This window comes from Aotus nancymaae, unplaced genomic scaffold (assembly GCF_030222135.1).
Source record: "Aotus nancymaae isolate 86718 unplaced genomic scaffold, 86718_ANA_hifiasm-v0.15.2.pri h1tg000010l, whole genome shotgun sequence".
NCBI lineage: Eukaryota > Metazoa > Chordata > Mammalia > Primates > Aotidae > Aotus > Aotus nancymaae.
The window spans coordinates 42,287,528-42,295,437 of NW_026988421.1; the positions used below are offsets into that span (position 1 = coordinate 42,287,528).

Sequence of the window (7,910 nt, forward strand, 5' to 3'; positions counted from 1 at the left end):
GAACTAATAAGCCAATGTACGAACAGTGAAGGAAAGACCAAGACATGGGGAAAAGCCTGAGAACAGTGGAGGAAAATGGGAAGTAAGAAACAGAAAAAAATCTGAACATCAGACACTAATTGATGGGTGAGTGGAGGTGAACAAAAGCAGACTGACTAACCCAAGCGGGGCCATGGGAAGATAAGTATGGCAAGAGAAAGGGGACAGGAAGGCCAAAAGGAGAAGAAGGCATATAGCCTAGTAGTTAGAGTTCAGTTATTTACCAGCCAGGTGGCGTTGGCCAGTTCACCATTCTGAAGCTCAATTACTTGGTATATTAAGTGGAGATAATAGAATCTCATGCAGGAGCATGTGGATTAAATGAGTTAATACATAAGATGCTACACTTGATCTTAGCCAAAAGGCCGAGAAGCGATATTACATAAGATGCTTAGAACAGTGGCTGATTCCTAGTAAACATTCAATAAATGTTAGCTATTATTATTACCAAAAGACAAACTTATTGCGAATTTCCATCAGAGAATATTTGCTCATGGGTTAGACCTTCAGTTATACTGTCCTTGCATTCTTCTAACACATACAGAAGCACAAAAATTATGAGGAGATGTGAACCCAAGTGCACCGGTGAAAGAGATTGCAGGATAGCAGGTCCAGATGCTGACAAGTACTTGAAACAATTAGCTCCCAGAGATCGAACGAAAGGGAATTCATAGCTGAGAATTTGTCGCAACCACTGTTCCCATTTTCAACTTCAATACTTCATCCAGTCAACAAACATCATGCAGCTCTTGAAGCCTGCACACATTTGGTCTCGCCCCAGCTTATCTTTCTAGAATCAACTTGAGCCCCTTCCACCAATCTCACCATTTTGTAGCTGCACCAGGGTAATTATTTCTTGCTCCTATGACCTGCCCTCCTGCATTTGCTCAAGTTGTTTGCTCAGCCTGGAATTTCCTTTCCTATTTCTGTAGTCTAGCAAGATATTAGTCATCCATCCAGGCCAAATGTTGTGTTGGTTTCGTGCCCTCCCCTTTCTTCTCCTCCATTGGTTAGCAGGATAAATCCTCCTCACCTCAGTCCCCTTGGCATACAAATGGTAAATATTAATACACACACCTTATTATGAGTTAAACTGTGTCCCTCAAAGATGATATTTTGAAGTCCTGATCCTTTGTGTGTGATCTTATTTGGAAACAGAATCTTCACAGAAGTAATCAAGTTAAAATGAGGTCATTAGGGTGGTCCCTGATCTGACTAGTGTCCTGATAAAATAAGAAAATTTGGAGGCTGGGAGCAGTGGCTCATGCCTGTAATTCTAGCACTTTGGGAGGCTGAGGCAGACAGATCACTTGAAGTCAGGAGTTCAAGACCAGCCTGGCCAACATGGTGAAACCCTATCTCTACTAAAAATACAAAAATTAGCCAGGCATGGTGGCACACACCTGTAATCCCAGCTGCTCTGGAGGCTGAGGCAGAAGAATCGCTTAAAATTGGGAGGCGAAGGCTGCAGTGAGCCAAGATTGTGCCATTGCACTCCAGCCTGGGAGACAGAGCAAGACTCCGTCTCAAAAAAAGAAAAAAAGAAAGTTTGGACGTAGAGACAGATGTACAAAGAAAAGACAAAGGGAGGACTCTAGGTATAGGTGGAGGATTGAAGTGATGCATCTACAAAGTCAAGGAGCCACCGGAAGCTGGAAGAGACTCACCCGCATGGACCAGACTCACCCTCACAGCACCCAGAAGGACCCAACTCTGCCATCACCTTGATTTCAGACATCTAGCCTCCAGAGCTGTGAAATACATTTCTACTATGTAGAGCTGCCCAGTTGTGACACTTTGTTAAGACAGCCCTAGGAGACTTATCTGCACCTCAACCACAGCACATGCTTGGTCTCCATGGGAGATCTCTGAGGTCGGGAACTGAGGAGCGTTTGTCTCTGGATTCTCACGCCTCTGGCATCATCTGGCAGGTAAAAGGCTCTCTAAACTCTAAATTCTTATTAAGTAACTCTCTAGGAATCCACAGTCTAGACCAGGGGTCAGCAAACCCCTGAGTTGTGGGCCAGATCCAGCCCACTGCCTGTTTGGGTAAATAAAGTTTTATTGGAACACAGCCACGCTCATCCGTTTGTTTTGTCTATGGCTGATTTCACATGAAAGCACAGAGCTGAGCAGTTGCAACAGAGACCATATGGCCTGTAAAGCCTAAAATATTTACTCTCTGGTTCTTTACCAAAAAATTTTACTGACCCCTGGTCTAGAAGGAAAGAAACATAAATGAAGCATAGCAATGGAATAAAATCAGTTCTATAACACGGATAGGTGCAGAAAAGAGAATTATGGGTTAAAGCAATATTTATAGAGAGGATGCCATTTTTAAAGTGAGAGAGAGAGTCTAGTTGGAAAAGGTGAAATACGTCATTTATCCCTTCTACTGTGTCATCTGGACTAACAACCTTTGCACTAGTGGTTGCAGAGTGGTTGAGGGCTGGAGTTATAGAGCTGGTTTGGGGGGAAATTATGATGGGTTCATTCTCTACCCCTTGAGTTGGACTGGCCAGTGGCATATCCAAGACGAGATGTCTACTCATTAAACATTGCTAAGAAGTCTAGGTCAGAGGCACAGATTCAGGGCTTAACATGATACAGATGAAGCCTTCACAGGAAGAGAGAAGCTTACCCAGAAAGAGTAGGAGATGAGGAGGGAAGACAGTTGCACAGGAAATTCAGGGAACTTCGAAACTTAGCAGTAGCAAAGGAAGAGGAAAAGCCCCTGAGAGGCCTTTTTACAGAGAGGAGAGACAGGAAAAAAGGAGGGAATGCTGTCCCTCAGGCCCAGGAAAAGAGGGTCCAGCAGTCCAGAGACAGGGAGAATGGATCCAACATATTTAGCAACCAAGAGGCCAATGGCCTGGTGACAGTCACTTCAGCTGCTCAACATCGGTACAAGTTACTCCTCAAACTGAACCATAGGAAGAGGGGACATCAGTTATCATGAATAGAAAACAACAGAGACTAAGAGAAAGGGAAATTTAAAAAAATCAAGAAAAGGAATGAGAAAAACAGAAATTGAAGGTAACAGGGCTGAAATTAACACCTCGTCCATAAAATTTACGTTATACACATTCTATATCAATGTTATACTTTATCTAAATTCAACAGGGCTAATTGAAAAAAAAAAAGAAAATTCTACCATTTGAGACAACGTGGATGAACCCAGAGGACATTATGCTAAGTAAGCCAGACACAGAAAGACAAACACTGTACGATCTCGCTTATATATGAATTCTAAACAAATCAAACTCATAGAAACACAGAGTAGAAAGGTGGTCAGAGGATGCAGGATATGATGTAGGGAGGAGATTTTGGTCAAAGTGTACAAAATTTCAGCCATAAAGTTCTATAGCTCTAATATACAACCTGGTAACTATAATTAATAATACTATACTGTATGCTTGCAAATTGCCAAGAGAGCAGGTCTTAAGTGTTCTAATCACAAAAAGAGATAACCGTATGAGGTGAAAGATATGTTAATTGTGGAATCACTCCAAGTGTATACATATAATTGTCCCCTCTTATTTAAGGGGTATATGTTCCAAGATCCCCAGTGGGTGCCTGAAACCACAGATAATACTTAACCCTTCACATACAATGTTTTGTCCTGACATACATATCTATGATAAAGTTTAATTTATAAATTAGGCACAGTAAGATAGTAACAATGATAACTAGCAAAAAAAAAAAAGAACAATTATAACAATATACTATAAAAAGTTATACAAAAGTGGTCTCTTTCTCTTTCTTTCTCAAAATATCTTACTGTACTATTTTCACTGATTTTCAGACCTCAGCTGACTGTGGGTAACTGAAACCCTGGAAAGAAAACCCATGAATTAGGGGGAACTACTGCATATAAAAACATCACATAGTATACCTTAAGTATATACAACTTTAATTCGTTGATTGTACCTCAGGAAAGCTGAGCAGAAAAGAAATAAATTCAACAGGGATGAAAATTAATCAAGTGCATATGATTCATTCTTTTAGACAGTCCAGAAAATTCGATAACTGACTTAAAGCACATTAACAGGTTTTAAAGTAATCCCAGCTACAAATTATTGACTGCCTGCTCTGCGCCAGGTGCTGTGCAAGTTGCTTTAGATGGATTACCTCATTTGATCCCCACTAAAACCCTGTGTGGCAAATACATAGTAAAGTGTAATTTATGAGTTTTAGATGAGGAAGTTGTCGTTCAGAAATGTCGCACAACTATACACCATTCTGGGAAGGAGGAAAACGGGCAGCACAGAAGAAGGGATGGAACCAGAGTCAATATTTATAAATTGCTTACTCTATGTAAGTATTACTATAAGAATGTTAAATATTTTGGCTCATTTCAGCCTCACAACAACCTGTATGGAAGAGGGGATGGCAAGTCAATGAATTTAAAGAGGTTGCCAAAGCTTAGAAGTGAGTGGAAAACTGTGGTTTTCTATAGAAATCTCTCAGAATTCAAAAATGAACTAAATATGGAGATATTTGAAGGTAAGATCAGTCTACGTCAATGCTAAAATAATACAAGATAACTCTAACTGCCTTCTGAGACGTTTCTAAAGAGTTCCTCTGACCTTGAATGAAGGAAAACAGAACCACCACCCTCCCCCACTCCCAACTCCTACAGTCCACCCCCAGGAGACGGAAAGGCCCCAAAGAGGTGGCACTGGCTTGAAGGTCCTCCTCTGTGTCATAAGGGGTGGGACCACATGACCCTGAATTCCTTCCAGAATTAAACATCAATGGTTCCAAGCACATGATAGAGTCTGGCAGGTAAAGGGACTACAATGAGTACTTATCACGCAAGGAATTCAACTGTGATTTTCAAAGGCCCCAATAAAGAGTGTGTGAAAAATGGTCCAATTGTCAAAAATCACTTCCCTGTCTTGGACGGGCTTTGCTCTGCAAGGTTTCCGCTTCCTTGCTTTACACAACTCCTGATGTTCCAGTACAAGGTTGTGATCCAGGTCCCTCCTTGTCCTCATTCATGCATTCACACCACAGACAAAAAATCCTTCTCTGAAATGTAGGTCATCCATTTTAGTGAACACTTAGAAGATGATCTTGAAATAATTGAGCACACTAAAAAACAGGGGAAAGGCCTGCTTAGGAACAGCCAATGTTCATAATGCCTGATGGAAGACAAGAAAATAGATTGCTTGTTCTTTATCATTGTTCTAATTAAGAATTTGGGTTCTTTGTTGTTGACAGTGGAGAAATAAAACCCTCATACTCTGCTGGTGGAAATTCTCACTGCTTCTGGAAGATAATCTGGCAATTCTTATCTTTTTTTTTTTTTTTTTTTTTTTTTTTTTTTTTTTAAGACGGAGTTTCGCTCGTTACCCAGGCTGGAGTGCAATGCGCGATCTCGGCTCACCGCAATCTCCGCCTCCTGGGTTCAGGCAATTCTCCTGCCTCAGCCTCCTGAGTAGCTGGGATTACAGGCACGCGCCACCATGCCCAGCTAATTTTTTGTATTTTTAGTAGAGACGGGGTTTCACCATGTTGACCAGGATGGTCTCGATCTCTTGACCTCGTGATCCACCCACCTCGGCTTCCCAAAGTGCTGGGATTACAGGCTTGAGACACCGCGCCCGGCCCCCTTATCATGAATTTTAAAGTAAGTCAAGCCCTTTAACTGTGGAATTCTCCTTCTAAGTATATAAACTTAGGAAAAGCATCAGAACAGCAGGATGAGAGAAATAGTATCGTTTTGCTCAAGCTCTGGATTTGTAGTGCCTGTGCTGTAATATGATCCACTTAACCTCTCTGTGCCTCAGTTTCCTCATCTGAAATATAGAGAAGACAATAGTCTCTGCATCACAAAGGTAACATCAACTGAGTTTCAAAGTGTAACATAAATTTATTTTCTCTCTTCTGTTTTTTTTTTGAGACAGTCTTGCTCTTTCACCCAGGCTAGAGTGCACTGATGCGACCCACATGTTCAAGCAGTTCTCATGCCTCAGTCTCCCAAGTAGCTAGGATTACAGGTGTGTACCACCATGCCCTGCTAATTTTTATATTTTAGCAGAGACGATGTTTCTACTAAACATGTTGGCCAGGCTGGTCTCAAACCCCTGACCTCAAGTGATCTGCCTGCCTCGGCCTCCCAAAGTGCTGGGATTACAGGCATGACCTGCCACACCCAGCATCTCATTTATTTCTCATAAAAACTCGACAAGGAAGGCAAGAAAGATATTGGCCTAACATAATCAATAGTAAGCAGTCTCAATTAAATACAGGTTCTTTTTATTAGTATCGCATATATTACAAAGACATAAAGATGCTCATTATATTATTTATTGTAGTGAAAATGTGTCAAAAAAATAATTGTTCAACGATAAGAGAACAGTTAAATGATACTTTCATAGGATGAAATAGGCAGATATTTAAAATGTTGATTTTAAAGAGAAGTTATCAAAATGGGAAAAATTCATCAAATAATGTTAAGTGAAAAAGGAGGTTGAGTAGTTGGATGGACTGTATGATCCCAATTGTGAGATGACATGGCAGTATACCGAATGCAGTCTTTGCCCAACTCCCCTTTGTGAAGTACATGTCCCTCTCCAGCTGCTGGGAGTATCACTGCTGATAGCACACAGCTGCATCCCTCATTGGGAATCATACTTGGCCCTAAAAATAGAATCATCCAGAATTGGCCCCTCTAGGGGGCCAAAGACTCACTGATGCAAAGATACAAGAGCCGGGCCAGTTACCTTACTTTGGGACAATTCTAAAGGGCCACCCCAGCTCCACAGCTCCCCCCATGATCAGCTGAGTCTCAGCTGCAACTGCATCTGGAGTCAGATTCTCCTCTGCACAATGCAGTCCTTCCTTACTTTCCTACAGGAGCATCTCCTGAATGCATGCTCCCAGTAAGCATTCAGCAGGCAGTTCTCAGAGTCTGTTTCCAGGGAACCCAATCTAAGATATATTTACATCAAAATATAGTGAAGACATGGAGCATGGTAGATTTTGGGGGGCAATGAAACTATTTTGTGTCATACTTTGGTGGATACATGTCATTATACATTTGTCCAAATTCATGGTATATACAAGAATGAACCCCACTGTAAACTATGGACTTTGGATGATAATGTTGTCTTGCTGCAGGTTCACCAGTTGTAACAAATGTCTACTCTGGTGGGAAATGTTGATAATAGAGGAAGATCTGCACATGTTAAGGGAGGTGGGCACATGGGAACTCTCCGACCTTCTGCTCAATTTTGCAAGTCACTCCTGTACACATAAACAGAAAATAAATGCCTGATGTAATGCTAATCTCTCTCTCTCTCTCTCTCTCTCTCTCTCTCTCTCTCACACACACACACACACACATCAAGTAAGCATTGAAAAACAACCAGACGGAAAAACAACAGAATGTCACCAGCCAGGGGATGTCTTAGTGAAGTTTTACGTAATTTTTTCCCTTTCTTCTACTTGTCTGTATGTTACTCATTTCTTTTAATGAAATAGAAATTATAAACCTTATATTATAAAAATAAAAAGAGGAGGAGGAAGAGAATGGCTATACCTTCACCCTGCTTACTGAGGTGATTAGGGAAAATAAATGGAGGAAGCCTCTGATGGATCATTGAAATCAGTCACCAGCTTGCTAATATGGAAAGCAGAAAATGAGCAATGTAAGACATTGACCTAAAAGAACATGTTAAAATAAGAGAGAAAGAGAAGGCACTGTAAGAATCTGCATTAGGAAAGTATTTTGAAATTTTCATCAGTGTGGTTTTCTCGTGTTTCTTTTCATTCGGACCTTTCTTCCATTCAGTGAGCTGCGTATTTGGAACCACTTGTTCAAAAAGAAAGAAAAACCTAAGACCCTATATCAAAATGAGACC

General features: G+C 41.0%; 1 pseudogene; it reads right to left on the reverse strand.

The window, feature by feature from the left end:
* Positions 1-315: 315 nt before the first annotated feature.
* Positions 316-416, reverse strand: LOC135274119 (U2 spliceosomal RNA; annotated as a pseudogene).
* Positions 417-7,910: the final 7,494 nt, after the last annotated feature.